This window comes from Acomys minous (genome assembly GCF_964271855.1).
Source record: "Acomys minous genome assembly, chromosome: 7".
In the NCBI taxonomy this organism is placed as follows: domain Eukaryota; kingdom Metazoa; phylum Chordata; class Mammalia; order Rodentia; family Muridae; genus Acomys; species Acomys minous.
Genome location: NC_140488.1, coordinates 72,374,949 through 72,393,265, shown reverse-complemented (window position 1 = coordinate 72,393,265; position 18,317 = coordinate 72,374,949). Strand labels below are relative to the sequence as shown.

The window sequence follows — 18,317 nt, the reverse complement described above, 5'->3', positions numbered from 1 at the left end:
CTCTTAGCCACCATGGTTCTGCCCATTTCCTGACATTTTACAAATGGAAAAACAGCAAACTCCAGACCTTAGCTAAACATTGCAATACTTTAGAAGTTTCTAGCTAACCAACAACAGTTACGTGACAAACAGCTTACTTTAGTTTAGCATTATTTGACTTAAGAAGTAACAATTTAAAAACGGAGCTGTCAGGTGTGGTGAGGTGAGGAAGGTCGATCTTTCTGAGTTCCAGGCCAGCTAGGGCTGTATTGTGAGAGCCTGCCTCAAAAATAGCCATAGCACATAAGGAACATGAACATGCGCCGAGTGAGGTGGCACACACCTGTGATGTCAGCACTCAGGGCGACAGAGCTCTGTGAGTTCAAGGCCAGCCTGGTTTACAGATGGAGTTCCAGGACAGCAAGGGTTATTACACGGAGAAACCCTTTCTGGGGGAGTGGGGTTGGGGGATCTATTGATAAAAAAAAGCATGAGAAAGGAAAGAAGAGAGAAAGTGCCAGGCAGTGGTGGCACACCCGTTCAATCCCAGCAATCGGGAGGCGGAAGTAGGCAGATCTCTCTAAGTTCCAGGCCATTCTAGTACACCGAGTGCGTCTAAGACAGTCAGGGCTGTTACACAGAGAAGCTGTTGTGAAAAAAAAAAAATTTAAAGGTATTTGTTCATTGTTCGCACATTTTATGTTGTCTGTTTAGCACAGGTATTTCTTATCTCTTTCACTGTATAAAAAATAAAGTTCATTTTAAAGTCTCTCTTTCCAAGTAAAGCTTCTACTTGTAAGGGGTTATTGCTTCATTGTTTTTAAATCAGTGCCACAAATCATATATGTAAAAGATGATGTCAAAAATGTATCGCCATGCTCAGCTGTTATTTTCGTCTTCTTTTCTTGTTTCTTTGTTTGGTCGGTTGGTTTTTCTCTCTTTCTTTTTCCTGTTTGTCAGTTGTTTTTCTTTTTAAGCATTTTTAAAAATATATTTTATTAATTTATTCATATTACAGCTCAATTGTTACCCCATCCCTTGTATCCTCCCATTCCTCCCTCCCTCCCTCCCATTTTCCCCTTATTCCCCTCCCCTATGGTTTTTTGAGACAAGGTTTCTCTGTGTAGCCTTGGCTGTCCTGGACTCGCTTTATAGACCAGGCTGATCTTACAGCGATCTGCCTGCCTCTGCTTCCCTATTGCTGAGATTACAGGTGTGGGCCATCGCACCCAGCTTTTCGTCTTCTATTCTTTCTTTACTTATTTAGAAAAACAGTCTGGCTCTCTATTCTAGGCTGGCTTCTAATCCTTCAGCCTCTAGCTCCTGAGTTCTGGGATTACAGATCTCTAGTACTACAAATACACACATACGCACATATACATACACATAAATATATACATATATACAAGCATGCACATGCACAAATGAAGATAGAATTCCTTTATTTCTATTTTGTTTGGTTTTCATTTTGTTATTTTGTGGTTTGTGTTTTTGAGACAGTCTCTTCCGTGGCCCTGGCTGACCTGGAACTCATATTGAAGACAAGTTTGGACATAAATTCAGAAATCTGTCTGCTTTTGCCTCCAAGTGCTGAGATCAGGGCATGTGCCACCATAGCACACCATATTTTTATTCTATTTTATTCATACACATACACACACACATATATATATATTTATATATTTGTGCGTGCGCATGCGCAGGTGTGCGCGCAGGTGTGCGCGCACGCGGAAGTACGTATGTGTGTGTGTGTATGTATGTATGTACGCGCCCTAGCTTGCAAGTTCTCAGTGTGAGTACAGGCACCAGACCACAGGACCATGGCAGCGTGTAGCAATCAGAAGACAACTTTCAAGATTTCATTCTGTCCTAGGAAGGTAAAGCTCTTAAATTTGGTTTTGTATAAAAGATGCGGTCATTTATGTCTGCACCTTACTTTATTACCTATGTTTGTATGTTTGCTTCTTACTGCGAATTTAATAGAAAGGAGAAAATGGGGGCTTTGTGCAATGATTTTTTTTTATTTTGTTTCACATGTAGAACAGTTTCAAATAGATATCTCAAGTGTTTCCTTGGTTAATAAAGATAATTCACCTCATTTTCAAAAAGCCTCCAAAGTAGGGAAATCTAAGCTCCTGGTTTTCTCCTAAGGCCTACAATGGTGTTCTGGTGTGGTATAATTTGCGGCATGATTTGTAAATTATTACTGTTTCTCTGGGTGTTATTTCTTATAAAGAATTCACGCAGGAGGGAGCCATGGAGCCTCTGGGAGGGAGACTGACAGCATGGCAGCCCATCTTTTCCACTGACAGGGGAGTTTTGGGGACCCATTAGCTGTCATTGTCATTGTTCTTGTTGTCGCCGTTGTCTTCTTTCTTTCTTTTCTTTTGGTTTTTGGAGACAGGGTTTCGCGTGGTAGCCCTGGTTGTCCTGGACTCACTCTGTAGTCTAAACCACTGAGCCATCTCTCCAGCCCCCAAAAGCCACCTTTCTTTATGGAGTTGAATTTCTCTTGTATGACTTTTCCTGGGGAAAAGTGAACGGAGTCTATCTAACTCTAGTTAGGTGAACCCACGAATTTTGTGGGGTAGGTAGAATGTTACTTACAGGAACATGGGCGGACCAAAGACAGTTGTGCCACTAAAAAGCCCATCCCAGCATGGCTAATGACAACGTCTCTCACGGACACCTGAAGCTCACCAATTGTGAGGCAGACTGGCCTGTGAGAGCCAAGGTTTCGCCTGTCCTGTCTCCTCAGAGCTGGTACTACAGGCGCACACCAGCATGCACTTCGTTTTATAGGGGTGCTGGGACTTGAACTCAGGTCCTAATGCTTTGCTGATTGATCTGTCTGCCTGCTTTCTGAGTCTAAAGGGCCTTCTTTTAGGAGGGAATGTTTCAATATAGAGAAAACTGCTATACAACTCTTTTTGGGGGAGGTAGGATTTTCTTTCTTTTTTTTGGTTTTTCAAGACAGGGTTTCTCTGTGTAGCCTTGGCCATCCTGTACTCACTTTGTAGACCAGGCTGGCCTCGAACTCACAGCGATCCGCCTGCCTCTGCCTCCCGAGTGCTGGGATTAAAGGCGTGCGCCACCACGCCCGGATGGGAGGTCGGATTTTCGAGACAGGGTTTCTCTGTGAAGCCTTGGCTGTCATGGACTCACTTTGTAGACCAGGCTGGCCTCGAATTCACAGCGATCCTCCTGCCTCTGCCTCCCCCAGTGCTGGAATTAAAGGCCTGCGCCACCATGCCCAGCTCATAACTCTTTAAAAGAGAAACCTTGTCCTGATTTTAAGGAAGAAAACATAACTTTGACATTTTAAGAATTGGGCTGGGGAGTTGGCTTGGCGCTTTAGACCACCGGCTGCTCTTCTACAGAACCTGGGTTTAATTCCCAGCACCCATGTGGTACCGTCTGTGTCTAGGGCTCTAAGCATGCTCGTGGTGCTCAGACATACATGCAGGCAAATATAGCTACACATAAATTTTTTTTAAAAAAAGAATTTTTAAGAATTACTAGCTGGCTTTTCCTCAGCTGCCGCCAAGGTGCTCGGTCCTTCCGAGGAAGCCAAGGTTGCACATGTTGGGGTGAGGCCCTCACTTTATCTGGCGACTGGCACCATGCAGGCAGTCCACAACACGGCTTGTCTCCTTCCTAGAGGATAAGATCAACGCCCCCATTAAAGCAGCCTGTGTCAACGTTGACCCTTTCTGGCCTGGCTTGTTTGCAAAGGCCATCCCAGGATCAACACTGGGAGCCTCATCTGCAATGTAGGGGTTGGTGGGCCAGCTCCAGCAGCTGGAGCTCCCCTACCTGGTGGTCCTGCCCCAGCTGAGGAGAAGAAAGTGGAAACAAAGAAGGAAGAGTCTGAGGAGACTGATGGCCCAGGCTTTGGTCTTTTTGACTAAACCGCTTTTGTAAACATGTCCAATAAAAAGCTGGTAGGGCTGCGGTGGCGCACGCCTTTAATCCCAGCAGTTGGGAGGCAGAGGCAGGTGGATCGTTGTGAGTTACAGGCCAGCCTGGTCTACAAAGCGGGTCTAGGGCAGCCAAGACTACACAGAGAACCCCTGTCTCGAAAAACAAAAAGAAAGAAAGAAAGAAAGAAAGAAAGAAAGAAAGAAAGAAAGAAAGAAAGAAAGGAAGGAAGGAAGGAAGGAAAAAACAGAAAGAAAAAGAAAAGTTGAACCTGTAAAAACAAAAACAGAGGGTTGGAGAGATGGCTCACAGGTTAAGAGCCCGGGCTACTCTTCCAAAGGTCCTGAGTTCAATTTCTAGTAACCACATGGCGGCTCACAACCAGCTATAATGAGATCTGGTGCCCTCTTCTGGTGTTCAGGTGTACATGCAGGCAGAGCACTGTATATGTAATAAATAAATAAATCTTGAAAAAAAAAAAATAAAGCCGGGTGGTGCATACCTTTAATCCCAGCACTCCGAAGGCAGAGGCAGGTGGATTGCTGTGAGTTCGAGACCAGACTGATCGAGAAAGGGAGTCTAGGACAGCCAAGGCTACACAGAGAAACCCTGTCTCGAGAAAAAAAAAAAAACCAAACCAAAAAACAAAACAAAGAAACAAAAAACCAGAAATAATTATTAGCTGTACATTGTAGCACACGCCTTTAATCCCAGCACTTGGGAGGCAGAGGCAGGCAGGTCACTGTGAGTTCGAGGCCAGCCTGGTCTGCAAAGTGAATCTAGGGCAGCCAAGGCTACACAGAGAAGCCCTGTCTCGAAAAAGCAAAACAAAAAAAAACAAAAAAAAAAAAAAAAAAGAAATAAAGAAAATCTATTAATCTTGGTTTCTACCAAGATCCTCAGGGCCAAGAGCTGAAAGAAATGCAGTTTGAAATCAGGAATTGTGATGTCTTCATCTTTGCTCTTTTTCAGGGTTGTTTTGGCTATTTATGGGCCTTCAGTCATCTATATATATTTTACAGTTGTTTTTGCTATTCTGAAATACAAAAGCCAGAATCATTGGGAGTGCAAGAAGTATTGATTGAGTCTACAGATCCCTTTGATTTTTTTTTCTTTTTTTTCCCCTTTCATTTTTCGAGACTGGTTTTTTCTGTATAGCTGTGGCTGTCCTGGACTCGCTTTGTAGACCAAGCTGGCCTTGAACTCACTGTGATCCACCTGCCTCTGCCTCCCAAGGGCTGGGATTAAAGGCGTGTGCCACCACCGCCTGGCTTTACAGATCCCTTTGAATGGTGCAAACATTTTTACAATATTAAACGTTCTAGTCATGGCAATTATCTTAGACCAGTCTGTGTTACTATAACAACATTCCTAGGCTACATAAGTCGTGAATAATAAAGATCAATTTAACTCGCGGTTCTGGAAGCAGAGGCATTCAAGAGTGTGCTGGCCAACATTAAATCATAGGAGCGCTGTTGACCAGGAAAGATCTATTTGCCCAAAGGAATACGTGCATAGAAGCAATCAAGGATGGAGTCTAGGCTCATTTTATAGTAACCACTTGAAATCCAAGAAATTGGCCAGTCTCTTGGGAAATGCATTACATCCTCTTAAAGATGCCACTTGTCAACATCAAGACTGAAAATGACAATTGCTGGGAGTAAACCATGTATTTAAACTATAACATCAAGTTTGGTGTAGTGGTACACACCTTTAATCCCAGGGCTGAGGCAGAGGCAGGCAGATCCAGCTTTGTCTATATAGTAAGTTCCAAGCTAGCCAGGGCTGCATGGTGAGACCCTGCCTCAAACAAAAACAATAAACAAGCCAAAACATACAACACCAATGAACAAAGGGTATCTTTGCATTTGATTGTATTTTATTTAATTTCTCTCATTAATGTTTTTCCATTTTTAGTGTCATTCATCGCATTGTTTAATTTCATTAAGTGTCTAATTCTGTTGGATAGTATTGAAAGTGGGATTTTGAAATTTTCCTTTTCATAAATTTATTGTTACTGTACAGCAGTTCAACTGACTTTCTAAAATTATTTATTTATTTTGATTTTATGTGCATTCGTGTTTTGCCTGCACGTACGTCTGTGTGACAGTGTCAGATTCCCTGCAATAGGAGTGCAGAGTGCTATAAGCTGCCATGTGGGTGCTGGCAATTGAACCAAGGTCCTCTGGAAGAACAGCCAGTGCTTTCAACTGTTGAGCTACCTCTCTAGTCCCTCAACTGACTTTTAAAATACTTTTTCTTAACCGAGTGTGGTGGCTCACACCTTTAATCCCAGCACTCAGGGAGACAGGGAGGTGGATCTCTGTGAGTTCAAGGCCAGCCTGATCTACATAGTGAGTTCGGGACAACCAAAGCTACACAGAGAAACCCTGTCTCAAAAAGAAAACCCAAAACCAAAACAAATAAAACACATTTTTTTGATTGTACAGAGTATGGGTAATATATTTTTGTGCCTTTAATATCTTTTGTTTACTGCTGTTCCAATATTAAATTCTTAAAATTTCTATGTGCTGATTAAAATCGTGCTGTTAGTTTACTGAGCATGCTAGGAAAGGTTACAGAGCTCAAATGATGTATCAACAATTTGCCTTATAAATACATAATTTTTCACACAAGTTATTTGTATTATTTTTTGCATTTTAAATATCCACTTGTAGCAATTCTACTAAAAAATGAAATTTATCTAGAAATCAAGTGGAAGCGTAACATTTGCTGTAGTTGAAAATATCAGCAAATGAAGTTGGCCCGACTCACCACACAGATTGGATATTGAGCCTAGGGCCTTCCACATGTGACAACTATTACGCCACCGAGCCACCCAAGCTCCCTCTCTCTTCTCCTTTATTTTATTTATTTTATTTTTTTATTTATCTGGTTTTTTGAGACAGGGTCTCTCTGTGTAGCCTTGGTTGTCCTAGAACTCGCTTTGTAGACCAGGCTGACCTCGAACTCACAGTGATCCACTTGCCTCTGCCTCCTGAGTGCTGGGATTAAAGGGGTGCGCCAAGACATCTGGCTATCTTTAACATTTTTTTGGAGAATATATGAAGACTGTATTCCCATTTCCCTTTCTCTTCTCATCAGCGTTTCCCATGGTCCCCCCACTCCTTCTTAAAGTCATGACCTCTTATTTTTTAATCATGCGCGCGCGCACACACACACACACACACACACACACACACACACACACACACACACACACACACACCTTGCTGGGTTCACTTCATGTTCCAATTCAACATCTTTATATCTATTAAGGACCTCTGACAAGAAACTTTGATTTTTCCTAGGTGTGGAATAGAAACATGCCTCCAAAATAGGATGGTGCCAACATCCCAAAATTGTATCCATGCTAATCCAGTCTGACTTGAAATGCATTCAGTAGGGGCTACCTACAAGGCCTGGAGCACTACAAAGGGCTGTATCCACCTCAAGTCCTACTATACCTAACATACCACTACCCACCTACCTAGCTCCTTAATTCGCATGGCTGTAAGTCTATAGCACAAATATGGGTTTATAGAGCCATCTAGTGGCCAAATCGCAGAATGCCAGATTATTTTGCTGGCGTCTGGAAGGTAGAATAACCAGCTAGAATGCTAAGAGCAGGTATGCTTGCAGGATACTGGGCCAGCACCACGCTTAGCACACTCCAAGGAAACACTTGGATTTTGCCCCAAGATACAAGATTTGAACGCTGAGGCCTAAAAATGAGAATACTGCTAGATTAGTGTTACTCAAGTCTTTTATTTGTTTGAATATCTTTTGACATTGAATTTCCAAGAGACACTTTCTATTCATTTCTATTTTTCTTATTTTTTGCTGTTTTGTTCTGTTTTTGTTTTTTGAGACAGGGTTTCTCTGTGTAGCCCTGGCTGTCTGGGACTAGCTTTGGTAGAGCAGACTGGGCTTGAACTCACAGTGATCCGCCTGCCTCTGCCTCCCTAAGTGATGATTATTACTTCTAAGGCCATGTGCAGTTGGGTGGATGGGGCCATTGAGTCTTGGGGGGAAGGGGCTCCCCACCTCTAGTGCCATGACCATAGGCCTAACTGTGATAAGTTCTGTAACTCTGACTTACTACAGCCTTACTTCACGTAAATTAGAGGATTAGTCAGACCTAAGCCAACACAGATGTGTTCGTGATTGAAGACACGGCCTACCACGATGAGAAGTGTGAGGCTCCCCAAGGTCTGTGTGGGTGATTTAGCAGGCCTTTGATTCGGTTACAGGGGCCGTATCTGAGGCCAATGGCCTAAATCATATCCGTAGCCAAGAACTACCAGTGCTCTTAACCACTAAGCTATCACTTCAGTCCCTTTCTAGCATAACTAGTTGCTTATGTTTTTGTTTTTGTTTTTTGCTTTGGTTTGGCTTTGGGTGTTGCTTTTTTTTTGGTTTGGTTTGGTTCCGGTTTTTCGAGACAGGGTTTCTCTGTGTAGACTTGGGTGTCCTGGACTCACTTTATAAACCACGCTGGCCTCAAAAATCACAGAACTCCATCTTCCTCTGCAACCCCGTGGTAAGCCCTTGAGGGCCCTGACATTGGCCTGGCCAAGAGCATCAAAGCCCACACCCACACCTGTCTTTCTTGACCTCAAGTGTGATTCCGGGTAAACTCTCACTCCCTCCACAGAGCTTGACAAAGATGCCTTCCACTAGCAGAGTGAGGGCTCAGTTATGGGAACTTCGAAACGTCCACTTCTAGAAGTAGGCCTTAGAAGGCCACACAATGTGAGCTTGTCCGTATCAAAGATCCGCTGCTCTCCAAACAGCGTTTTTTTTTTTCCTGAGAGTGCTTACTTGATTCTTGCTTGCATATTGAAATTTGGGGTATACATTTTTATAAAATCTGTATTCTTGGTTATGTGTGGTCTTGGGAAGAGCAGGGTTCTCTCTTCTAGAGTGCATGACTTTTATTTTTTTGTAGGGGGACACAAAATTTCTCTGCAGCTTCTGCAGCCTACTTTGACTTGCCGGGGTGATGGCCACTGCTGGCAGGAGCTGACCCAGGCACTGGGCATCCAAACTGCTCTGGCCTATCTGAGCTCTGACTCAGGCACCCTCAGGTCATACTCTACACAGGTAACGTTTACCCCCAGAACTTTCTGATTCTCTAAGAAAGAAACTGCTTCCTCCACCTTCATTACACTGCACCAGACAGACAGAGACAGCGCAAGGGCCTCAGACAATGTCACGGAACTGTCTATTAAGTTCTGCTGGGCTTTGTCTTTATCACCTCGGAATCTACTATGGCTGCCATGAAACCCAGGCTGAGTTCCTAAAGACAAGGCCAACTTCACCCTGCTCCACGTTTTTTCTTGTTTTTGTTCTGGTTACATTCATCACTGTCCTTGCTTGACTTTCAGCCCTTGTCCTACTCAGGAAAGGGTCATAGCCCACGAGGAAAGAGGATTTTCCTGAGGCAAAGGGACATTTGGCTTCCCCAATGAAAACCCCCCACTTCGCTTTTACAACACAAACAGCAGCTGCAAATCACAAGAATTGCGAGGGCCTCCACTTCTGCTATTTTAAATGAGCCTTTATGTTCGCTGAGCTTTTTCTCTGTGCCTGTTAATGTTTTAACGATTTCTAGGGCTGCTGTGAAATCAGTCCGCTTATGTTTCTTAACTGTGCCTGGGGAGAGAGAGAGGACCTTGAACTTCCTCTTCTACCTGATCCTCCACCTCGTTGCTGTCCCCATCCTGGGAGGGTCGGTTTGGTGGGGTTGGGTGGGACCTGTCTTGCCCATGACCAAACCACGCCCCCAATCCTCCTGCTTTAAGCCTGAGACCAGAGCACCCCGAGTCACCCTGGGCCCCAACCCTCTCCAGGCTCTTGTGGAACATCTCAGTGCCTGTCACCAGGGTGCGAGGGTTCTCGCTATTTGCCAGCAACTCTCACTCATCTCCCTTTTCCAGGGAGCACACTGGAGTACCCTCCAGTGTACCTGTCACCACTGTGCGCCGGCCAGGCATGCAGTAAAGTGACTCTCCAGGGGAGCAGGAAGGGCTTCTCCAGGTCCGGGGTGGGCACTGGAATGCAGTCCATGGCGGCGTCCTGCAGCTTCTGCACTGACTTCACCCCTCGCGCAGGATCACGTTTGCTCACGGGCACGGAGAGCAGAGCCTAGGGTGACTGGTGTCTCCTGTATAACAGCCAGACTCCCGCATCTCCAGCTCTACAAGGCATCTGCTGGGTGCTCCACCCCAATCTGTTGGGGCAGGCAGCAGTAAGTGCTCTCGGGTCTGGGGCAGGGGGCTGTCCTTAGCTCCCACCACCCGGATGCAGCCATCCAGAGGGGCAGTGCCTGTGATCCTATCCTTAACCTAATCGGCACGACCAGGGCAGTCTGTGTGCAGGGCGGGCATAGTGTCGAGCAGCAGTGCCACACTCCACTGGAGCTGCGTTGGTGGTGATACCGGCAGCTCGCGCCTCTGGGGCATTGTCTTGTCTCCTCTTACCTGTTGAACTTGGCTCCACCTCCCTGGGCTAGAATTCTCATGATGGCCGCGGCCAGGGTGGTCTTGCGGAGATGCACATGGCCGATGACGCTACTCGCTTTCACCTGGGGCTCGTCGCCCGTGTAAGTAGTTCTTTTTGGCCTCTACAGCTAGGGCGTGAGGCGAGAAGGGCGGCGGCGCCGGCCTTCGGGGTCCGCAGGGGACTTTGCAGAAATGGGGTGAGGCAGCCACGGAGACCGCCCAAACGGGTCGTCCTTCATAGTAGGGTGGCGGCCGCCATTGTGGTAGTACTCATCGCCTGAGAAGGAGGACTAAGCATCTGGACCCAGTGCGTGCAGGTAAGGTCTCGCACTTGAAACTTCAGGTCACTTCCGCCTACTTTGTTTTTTTTTTTTTTTTTTTCCTTTTTAAGTCAGAGTCCCACTGAGTACCGCTGTCTGGCTGTCTGGCCGGGAGCTCAAGACCAAGGTGGCCTTGCACGCACAGAATTAACGGTGTGTACTGCCAGTCCCAGCCTGAATGTACACTTTTCCTTAACTCGTTTTTCTTGTTGTTTGTTTTTGGTTCTTCGAGACAGGGTTTCTCTGTGCAGCTTGACTGTTCTGGAGTCGCTTTGTAGAGAAGGCAGGCCTTGAACTCACAGCAGTGCCCCGGCCCCTGCTTCCCGAGTGCTTGGCTAACTAGAGTTTTTAGTGGCGCTCTTGGCACTAAAAACATTTAGCCCTTTCAACTCTCTTTTCAGAGATGTTCAGTGTCTGATGACAAAGCCTTCAACTCATGCTTCTGTGTGACTGTGCCACCATTCAGAGCTGCACTCAACTTATTCTCCGCTTAACTTCGGCTGAGGCACGTGAAACTCTCCTGACGGTGAGTTAAAATGTCCTCTTTCGTTTGAGACCGTTAACTCAAAAAATGTATTATATCTCGTGAGCTTATGTAGATTTGCTGTTACTGGAGAGCTTGAACTGGAGCTGGTCTTTGGAAGAGCATTTTCAATCTTTGACAATAATATATATATATAATATGTCATGCACTCTGCTTGCTCTCCCCACACTTTCTTGATTTCCCTCCCACTCTGGCCAGCACCTTATTCCTTAAAAAAAAAATTCTCTCATATTTACAAGTTTTATTTTGTTTAGTGTTTCAGAGTTTAACTAGAGCATCTATGTGACTTTGAGTTTGAAATTGTCAGATACTGTTGGGCTCATGATTGTTTACATGGGTGTGCCGCCATCCTCCCCCCCACACACACACACACAATCTTTTAGTTGCCAATAGTGTAGTGGTAGGGCCTCATGGGCTCTTGGAGTTGGGCCAATACTGCTTTTCCAAAGATGGTAAGGTTTAACATGACTGACTGGGACACCTCCCTCACACAGACCCCTCTGTCTCTTTATGGATCAGCCCTGTAGCCGGGGCTCTCCAGCCCCATAGATGAGGCTTTGGTTTTCATTGTGTTGATGCCAGGAGAACTGCTTTAAGGTAAAGCAGTGTTGCTTCTCTGGCCCATTGGATGGAAACGGAGGCCCTGTGTGGTTGGCACATACCTACAGGACAGCTGTGGCTGAGGAGAGGCATGTCTAACTATAGACCTCTTTTACACAGTACAAACTTTCCTATGAGGATTTCTTTTCTCGTAAGGGGCACTTTCTTTTTTTTTTTTTTTTTTTTTTTAATTTTTAAAATTAATTTATTCATATTACATCTCAATGGTTATCCCATCCCTTGTATCCTCCCATTCCTCCCTCCCTCCCATTTTCCCCTTACTCCCCTCCCCTATGACTGTGACTGAGGGGGACTTCCTCCCCCTGTGTATGCTCATAGGGTATCAAGTCTCTTCTTGGTAGCCTGCTATCCTTCCTCTGAGTGCCACCAGGTCTCCCCATCCAGGGGACATGGTTAAATAGGAGGCACCAGAGTTCGTGTGAAAGTCAGTCCCCACTCTCCACTCAACTGTGGAGAATGTTCTGTCCATTGGCTAGATCTGGGGAGGGGTTTGAAGTTTATGGCCTGTATTGTCCTCTGGGTGCTTCTACTTTGCCATTCTCCCATGTTTCTCTCGTCTATAGTCCCAATAGGATGTCCTCCCCTCTGTCTGAGTTTCCTGGTAAGTGAAGACTTTCATGGGACATAGTAAGGGGCACTTTCATCCTTTAGGATTCTAGAGATATCAGAGGCCCTTTCCCTCACTCAAGGGCCTATTTGACAGCATGGGCCTTCTTTTCCTCGGTCATACAATTCCTCCTACCCACTCTGTCCTTAATTATATTTTGCATCTCGTGGTTCTGTTGTGATTTGTGTTCTCAGAATCCTTCACCCAAACAACTTGAGCTATGACAAACGTGGCCCCAAATCACCCACCAAACAGGGTGACTAAAGTATTTGTGTTCTTAAAACACAAAGAACTGGCTAGGCCTGACTGACCTGAGCTGGGTCTTGTTCTTCCTGGCTTCTGGATCTGGAAAACTGACAAAGAATGTATAGTCTCTTGTCCCTTCCTGGCCTCACTGCATGCCCTCTAGAAAACCCAGTTTCTGACACCGCTCCCCGCAAACTCTAAAGTTACCCTTGCAGCAAGGTGAGATATTGCAGCGGTATTGGTGGTGTGGTGTGCCTGCAGTGGCAAGCTAACACTCCTGGAAGCTAAAATGCTGACCATGCAACCCCCTGGTAAGCCCTCGAGGGCCCTGACATTGGCCTGGCCAAGAGCATCAAAGCCCGCACCCACTTCTGTCCTTCTTCCTCACTTCCGGTGTGTTCCCGGGCAAACTCTCACTCCCTCCACAGAGCTGGATAAAGATGCCTTCCACTAGCGTAATGAGGGCTCAGTTATGGGAACGTCAGACTGTCCACTTCTAGGAAGTAGGCCTTGGAAGGACGCCCTATGTGAGTTTGTCCTGTATCAAAGATTTGCAGCTCTCCCATTGATCCCCCCCCCCCCCCCCCCCCGCCTGAGACAGTTTCTCAAGTGTAACAGCCCTGGTTGTTCTGGAGCTCCCTTTGTAGAGCGGGCTGGCCTCGAACTCACAGAGACCTGCCTGCCTCTCTGCCTCCTGAGTGCTGGCATTAAAAGCATGCACCACCATGACCGCATCCCCCCACTGCTTATTTTACAGGATGTTTGTTTGCATCCTGGAATTTGGGGTATACATTTTTGTAAAATCTGCTTTCTTTGTTATGTGTGGCCATTGTTGCGGGGGGGCAGTGCTCTCTTCTGGCATTCACAGAATATTTCTTTAAAAGATGTACTACAAAGCCAGGTGGAATTGCGCATGCGTTTAATCCCAGCACTCTGGAGGTAGAGGCAGGTGCATGGATCTCTGAGTTTGATGAGAGCAGCTTGGTTTACAAAATAAGTCTAGGACAGGCAGGGCTACACAGAGAAACCCTGTGTCAAAAAAGCAAAGCAAAGCAAAGCAACCAACCAAACAAAACCCAGCTGTGCTACAAAGAGACTGAATTGATGGCTCAGTGGTTTTAAAAAAAAAAAGTGAGAGAATAAACTCTCTCCTAGAAGTTTATGGAGCAGCTCTACGTGTGTTAGGACACACATTTAATACCCAGCCAGGCAATTTTCAGCCTTGTCCTGCGTGGGTTGAACATGAAGGCCACGACTCTCTGCCACACCCCAGGTTTTTGCCCTAAAATGAACCTGAGTAACGAGCACAGAGGTGGCTTTGTAGTAACCTCAGAATGTGTAGCTAAACAGTTTACTTTTCTCTTTTGGCGGGAGGGGGCGTGGTGGAGGACAGGGTTACTGTGTGTAGCCTTGGTTGTTCTGAACTCCCTTTGTAGACCAGGGTGGCATCAAACTAGCAGCGCTCCACCTCCCTCTGCCTCCTGAGTGCTGGGATGAAAGGATAGCTACTCATTTTCAAAGCTCTCTTCCCTATCCTCACCCCACAGCATTCCCTTTGCCACCTTAGACTGTATTGTGGTGCCCTGGATAACAACACTATCATTATTTTTTTAAATATCTACCTGAGGAAATTCTCAGGTAATGGTACCGATCATAATGCCTTGCACTGATCTGCAGGGAGGCACCAAACAACCAACACACACACACACACACACACGAACACACACACACACACACACACACACACACACACACACACACACACGTATATTGGAGGGCTGTGTCTATATTTTTCACTCTACTGCAAGTAACCTGTCAGCAGTCTGAGCTGCTGGCCTTCAAATCCACCTCCGTATACCTTTGGTTACTGCAGCTTTATGGGAAGTTTCAAAATCAGTACAGGTATGCACAGTGTTTCTTAGCCTCTTAATTTCCCTGCAAAGCCCCCTTGTGTTTTGCCCAGGGCCTTGGCTGTCCCAGCGCATTCTTCAGGGATCGCTTGCCTAGCAGGCTCTGCAGCCTACTTTAACTTTCCGGGGTGATGGCCACTGCTGGCAGGAGCTGACCCTGGCCCTGGGCATCCAAACTGCTCTGGCCTATCTGAGCTCTGGCTCAGGCACCCTCAGGTTATACCCTAAACAGGTAACGTTTACCCCCAGAACTTCCTGGTTCTCTAAGAAACTGCTTCCTCCACCTTCATTACACTGCACCAGACAGACAGAGACAGCGCAAGGGCCCCGGACAATGTCAAGGAACTGCCTATTAAGTTCTGCTGGGCTTTGTCTTTATCACCTCGGAATCTACTATGGCTGCCATGAAACCCAGGCTGAGTTCCTAAAGACAAGGCCAACTTCACCCTGCTCCACGTTTTTTCTTGTTTTTGTTCTGGTTACATTCATCACTGTCCTTGCTTGACTTTCAGCCCTTGTCCTACTCAGGAAAGGGTCATAGCCCACGAGGAAAGAGGATTTTCCTGAGGCAAAGGGACATTTGGCTTCCCCAATGAAAACCCCCCACTTCGCTTTTACAACACAAACAGCAGCTGCAAATCACAAGAATTGCGAGGGCCTCCACTTCTGCTATTTTAAGTGAGCCTTTATGTTCGCTGAGCTTTTTCTCTGTGCCTGTTAATGTTTTAACGATTTCTAGGGCTGCTGTGAAATCAGTCCACTTATGTTTCTTAACTGTGCCTGGGGAGAGAGAGAGGACCTTGAACTTCCTCTTCTACCTGATCCTCCACCTCGTTGCTGTCCCCATCCTGGGAGGGTCGGTTTGGTGGGGTTGGGTGGGACCTGTCTTGCCCATGACCAAACCACGCCCCCAATCCTCCTGCTTTAAGCCTGAGACCAGAGCACCCCGAGTCACCCTGGGCCCCAACCCTCTCCAGGCTCTTGTGGAACATCTCAGTGCCTGTCACCAGGGTGCGAGGGTTCTCGCTATTTGCCAGCAACTCTCACTCATCTCCCTTTTCCAGGGAGCACACTGGAGTACCCTCCAGTGTACCTGTCACCACTGTGCGCCGGCCAGGCATGCAGTAAAGTGACTCTCCAGGGGAGCAGGAAGGGCTTCTCCAGGTCCGGGGTGGGCACTGGAATGCAGTCCATGGCGGCGTCCTGCAGCTTCTGCACTGACTTCACCCCTCGCGCAGGATCACGTTTGCTCACGGGCACGGAGAGCAGAGCCTAGGGTGACTGGTGTCTCCTGTATAACAGCCAGACTCCCGCATCTCCAGCTCTACAAGGCATCTGCTGGGTGCTCCACCCCAATCTGTTGGGGCAGGCAGCAGTAAGTGCTCTCGGGTCTGGGGCAGGGGGCTGTCCTTAGCTCCCACCACCCGAATGCAGCCATCCAGAGGGGCAGTGCCTGTGATCCTATCCTTAACCTAATCGGCACGACCAGGGCAGTCTGTGTGCAGGGCGGGCATAGTGTCGAGCAGCAGTGCCACACTCCACTGGAGCTGCGTTGGTGGTGATACCGGCAGCTCGCGCCTCTGGGGCATTGTCTTGTCTCGTCTTACCTGTTGAACTTGGCTCCACCTCCCTGGGCTAGAATTCTCATGATGGCCGCGGCCAGGGTGGTCTTGCGGAGATGCACATGGCCGACGACGCTACCCGCTTTCACCTGGGGCTCGTCGCCCGTGTAAGTAGTTCTTTTTGGCCTCTACAGCTAGGGCGTGAGGCGAGAAGGGCGGCGGCGCCGGCCTTCGGGGTCCGCAGGGGACTTTGCAGAAATGGGGTGAGGCAGCCACGGAGACCGCCCAAACGGGTCGTCCTTCATAGTAGGGTGGCGGCCGCCATTGTGGTAGTACTCATCGCCTGAGAAGGAGGACTAAGCATCTGGACCCAGTGCGTGCAGGTAAGGTCTCGCACTTGAAACTTCAGGTCACTTCCGCCTACTTTGTTTTTTTTTTTTTTTTTTTCCTTTTTAAGTCAGAGTCCCACTGAGTACCGCTGTCTGGCTGTCTGGCCGGGAGCTCAAGACCAAGGTGGCCTTGCACGCACAGAATTAACGGTGTGTACTGCCAGTCCCAGCCTGAATGTACACTTTTCCTTAACTCGTTTTTCTTGTTGTTTGTTTTTGGTTCTTCGAGACAGGGTTTCTCTGTGCAGCTTGACTGTTCTGGAGTCGCTTTGTAGAGAAGGCAGGCCTTGAACTCACAGCAGTGCCCTGGCCTCTGCTTCCCGAGTGCTTGGCTAACTAGAGTCTTTAGTGGAGCTCTTGGCACTAAAAACATTTAGCCCTTTCAACTCTCTTTTCAGAGATGTTTAGTGTCTGATGACAAAGCCTTCAACTCATGCTTCTGTGTGACTATGCCACCATTCAGAGCTGCACTCAACTTATTCTCCGCTTAACCTCCGCTCTGAGGCACGTGAAACTCTCCTGACGGTGAGTTAAAATGTCCTCTTTCGTTTGAGACCGTTAACTCAAAAAATGTATTATATCTCGTGAGCTTATGTAGATTTGCTGTTACTGGAGAGCTTGAACTGGAGCTGGTCTTTGGAAGAGCATTTTCAATCTTTGACAATCTCATAGGCATATATATATATATTGCACTGCTTGCTCTCCCCACACTTTCTTGATTTCCCTCCAGCTCTGGCCAGCCCCTTATTCCTTATTAAAAAAAAGAAACACCCTCATATTTACAAGTTTTATTTTCTTTCGGTTTAACAGTTTAACTCGGGCATCTGTATGAGTTTGAGTTTGAAATGGTCAGATACCGGTGGGTCCATTACTGTATACATATGGGTTCGCCCTCCCTTCCCTATCTCCCCCCCCCACACACACACACACAATCCTTTAGTTGCCAATAGTGTAGTGGTAGGGCCTCTTGGGCTTCTTGGAGTTGGGCCAATACTGCTTTTCCAAAGATGGTAAGGTTTAACATGACTGACTGGGACACCTCCCTCACACAGACCCCTCTGTCTCTTTATGGATCAGCCCTGTAGCCGGGGCTCTCCAGCCCCATAGATGAGGCTTTGGTTTTCATTGTGTTGATGCCAGGAGAACTGCTTTAAGGTAAAGCAGTGTTGCCTCTCTGGCCCATTGGATGGAAACGGAGGCCCTATGTGGTTGGCACACACCTACAGGACAGCTGTGGCTGAGGAGAGGCATGTCTAACTATAGACCTCTTTTATATAGTACAAACTTTCCTATGAGGATTTTTCTCATGAGGGGCGCTTTCATCCTTTAGGATTCTAGAGATATCAGAGGCCCTTTCCCTCGCTCAAGGGCCTATTTGACAGCATGGGCTTTCTTTTCCTCCGTTATACAATTCCTCCTACCCACTCTGTCCTTAATTATATTTTGCATCTCGTGGTTCTATTGTGATTTGTGTTCTCAGGATCCCTCACCCAAACAACTTGAGCTATGAGAAACTTGGCCCCAAATCACCCATGAAGCAGGGTGACTAAAGTGTTTGGGTTTTTTTTTTTTTTTATTTGTTCGTTTGCTTGCTTTGGTTCTTAGGGTTTCTGTGTAGCCTTGGCTGTCCTGGACTTGCTTTGTAGAGCAGGCTCACCTGGATCTCAGTGATCCACCTGACTCTGCCTCCTGAGTGCCTAAATTAAAGGTGT

The 18,317-nt window shown here is 46.9% G+C and overlaps 1 long non-coding RNA gene across 2 annotated transcripts in view; it reads left to right on the top strand.

Moving 5' to 3' along the window:
* Nucleotides 1-1,674: 1,674 nt before the first annotated feature.
* Nucleotides 1,675-18,317, top strand: part of LOC311602371 — a 43,782-nt gene continuing 27,139 nt past the window's right edge. The window contains exons 1-3 of one of the 2 annotated variants that reach the window (XR_014780736.1): nt 1,675-1,856; nt 11,128-11,252; nt 17,004-17,130. This is a non-coding gene — a long non-coding RNA (uncharacterized lncRNA). The remainder of the gene's footprint in view (nt 1,857-11,127; nt 11,253-17,003; nt 17,131-18,317) is intronic. The other variant, XR_014780735.1, reaches the window with a different exon arrangement.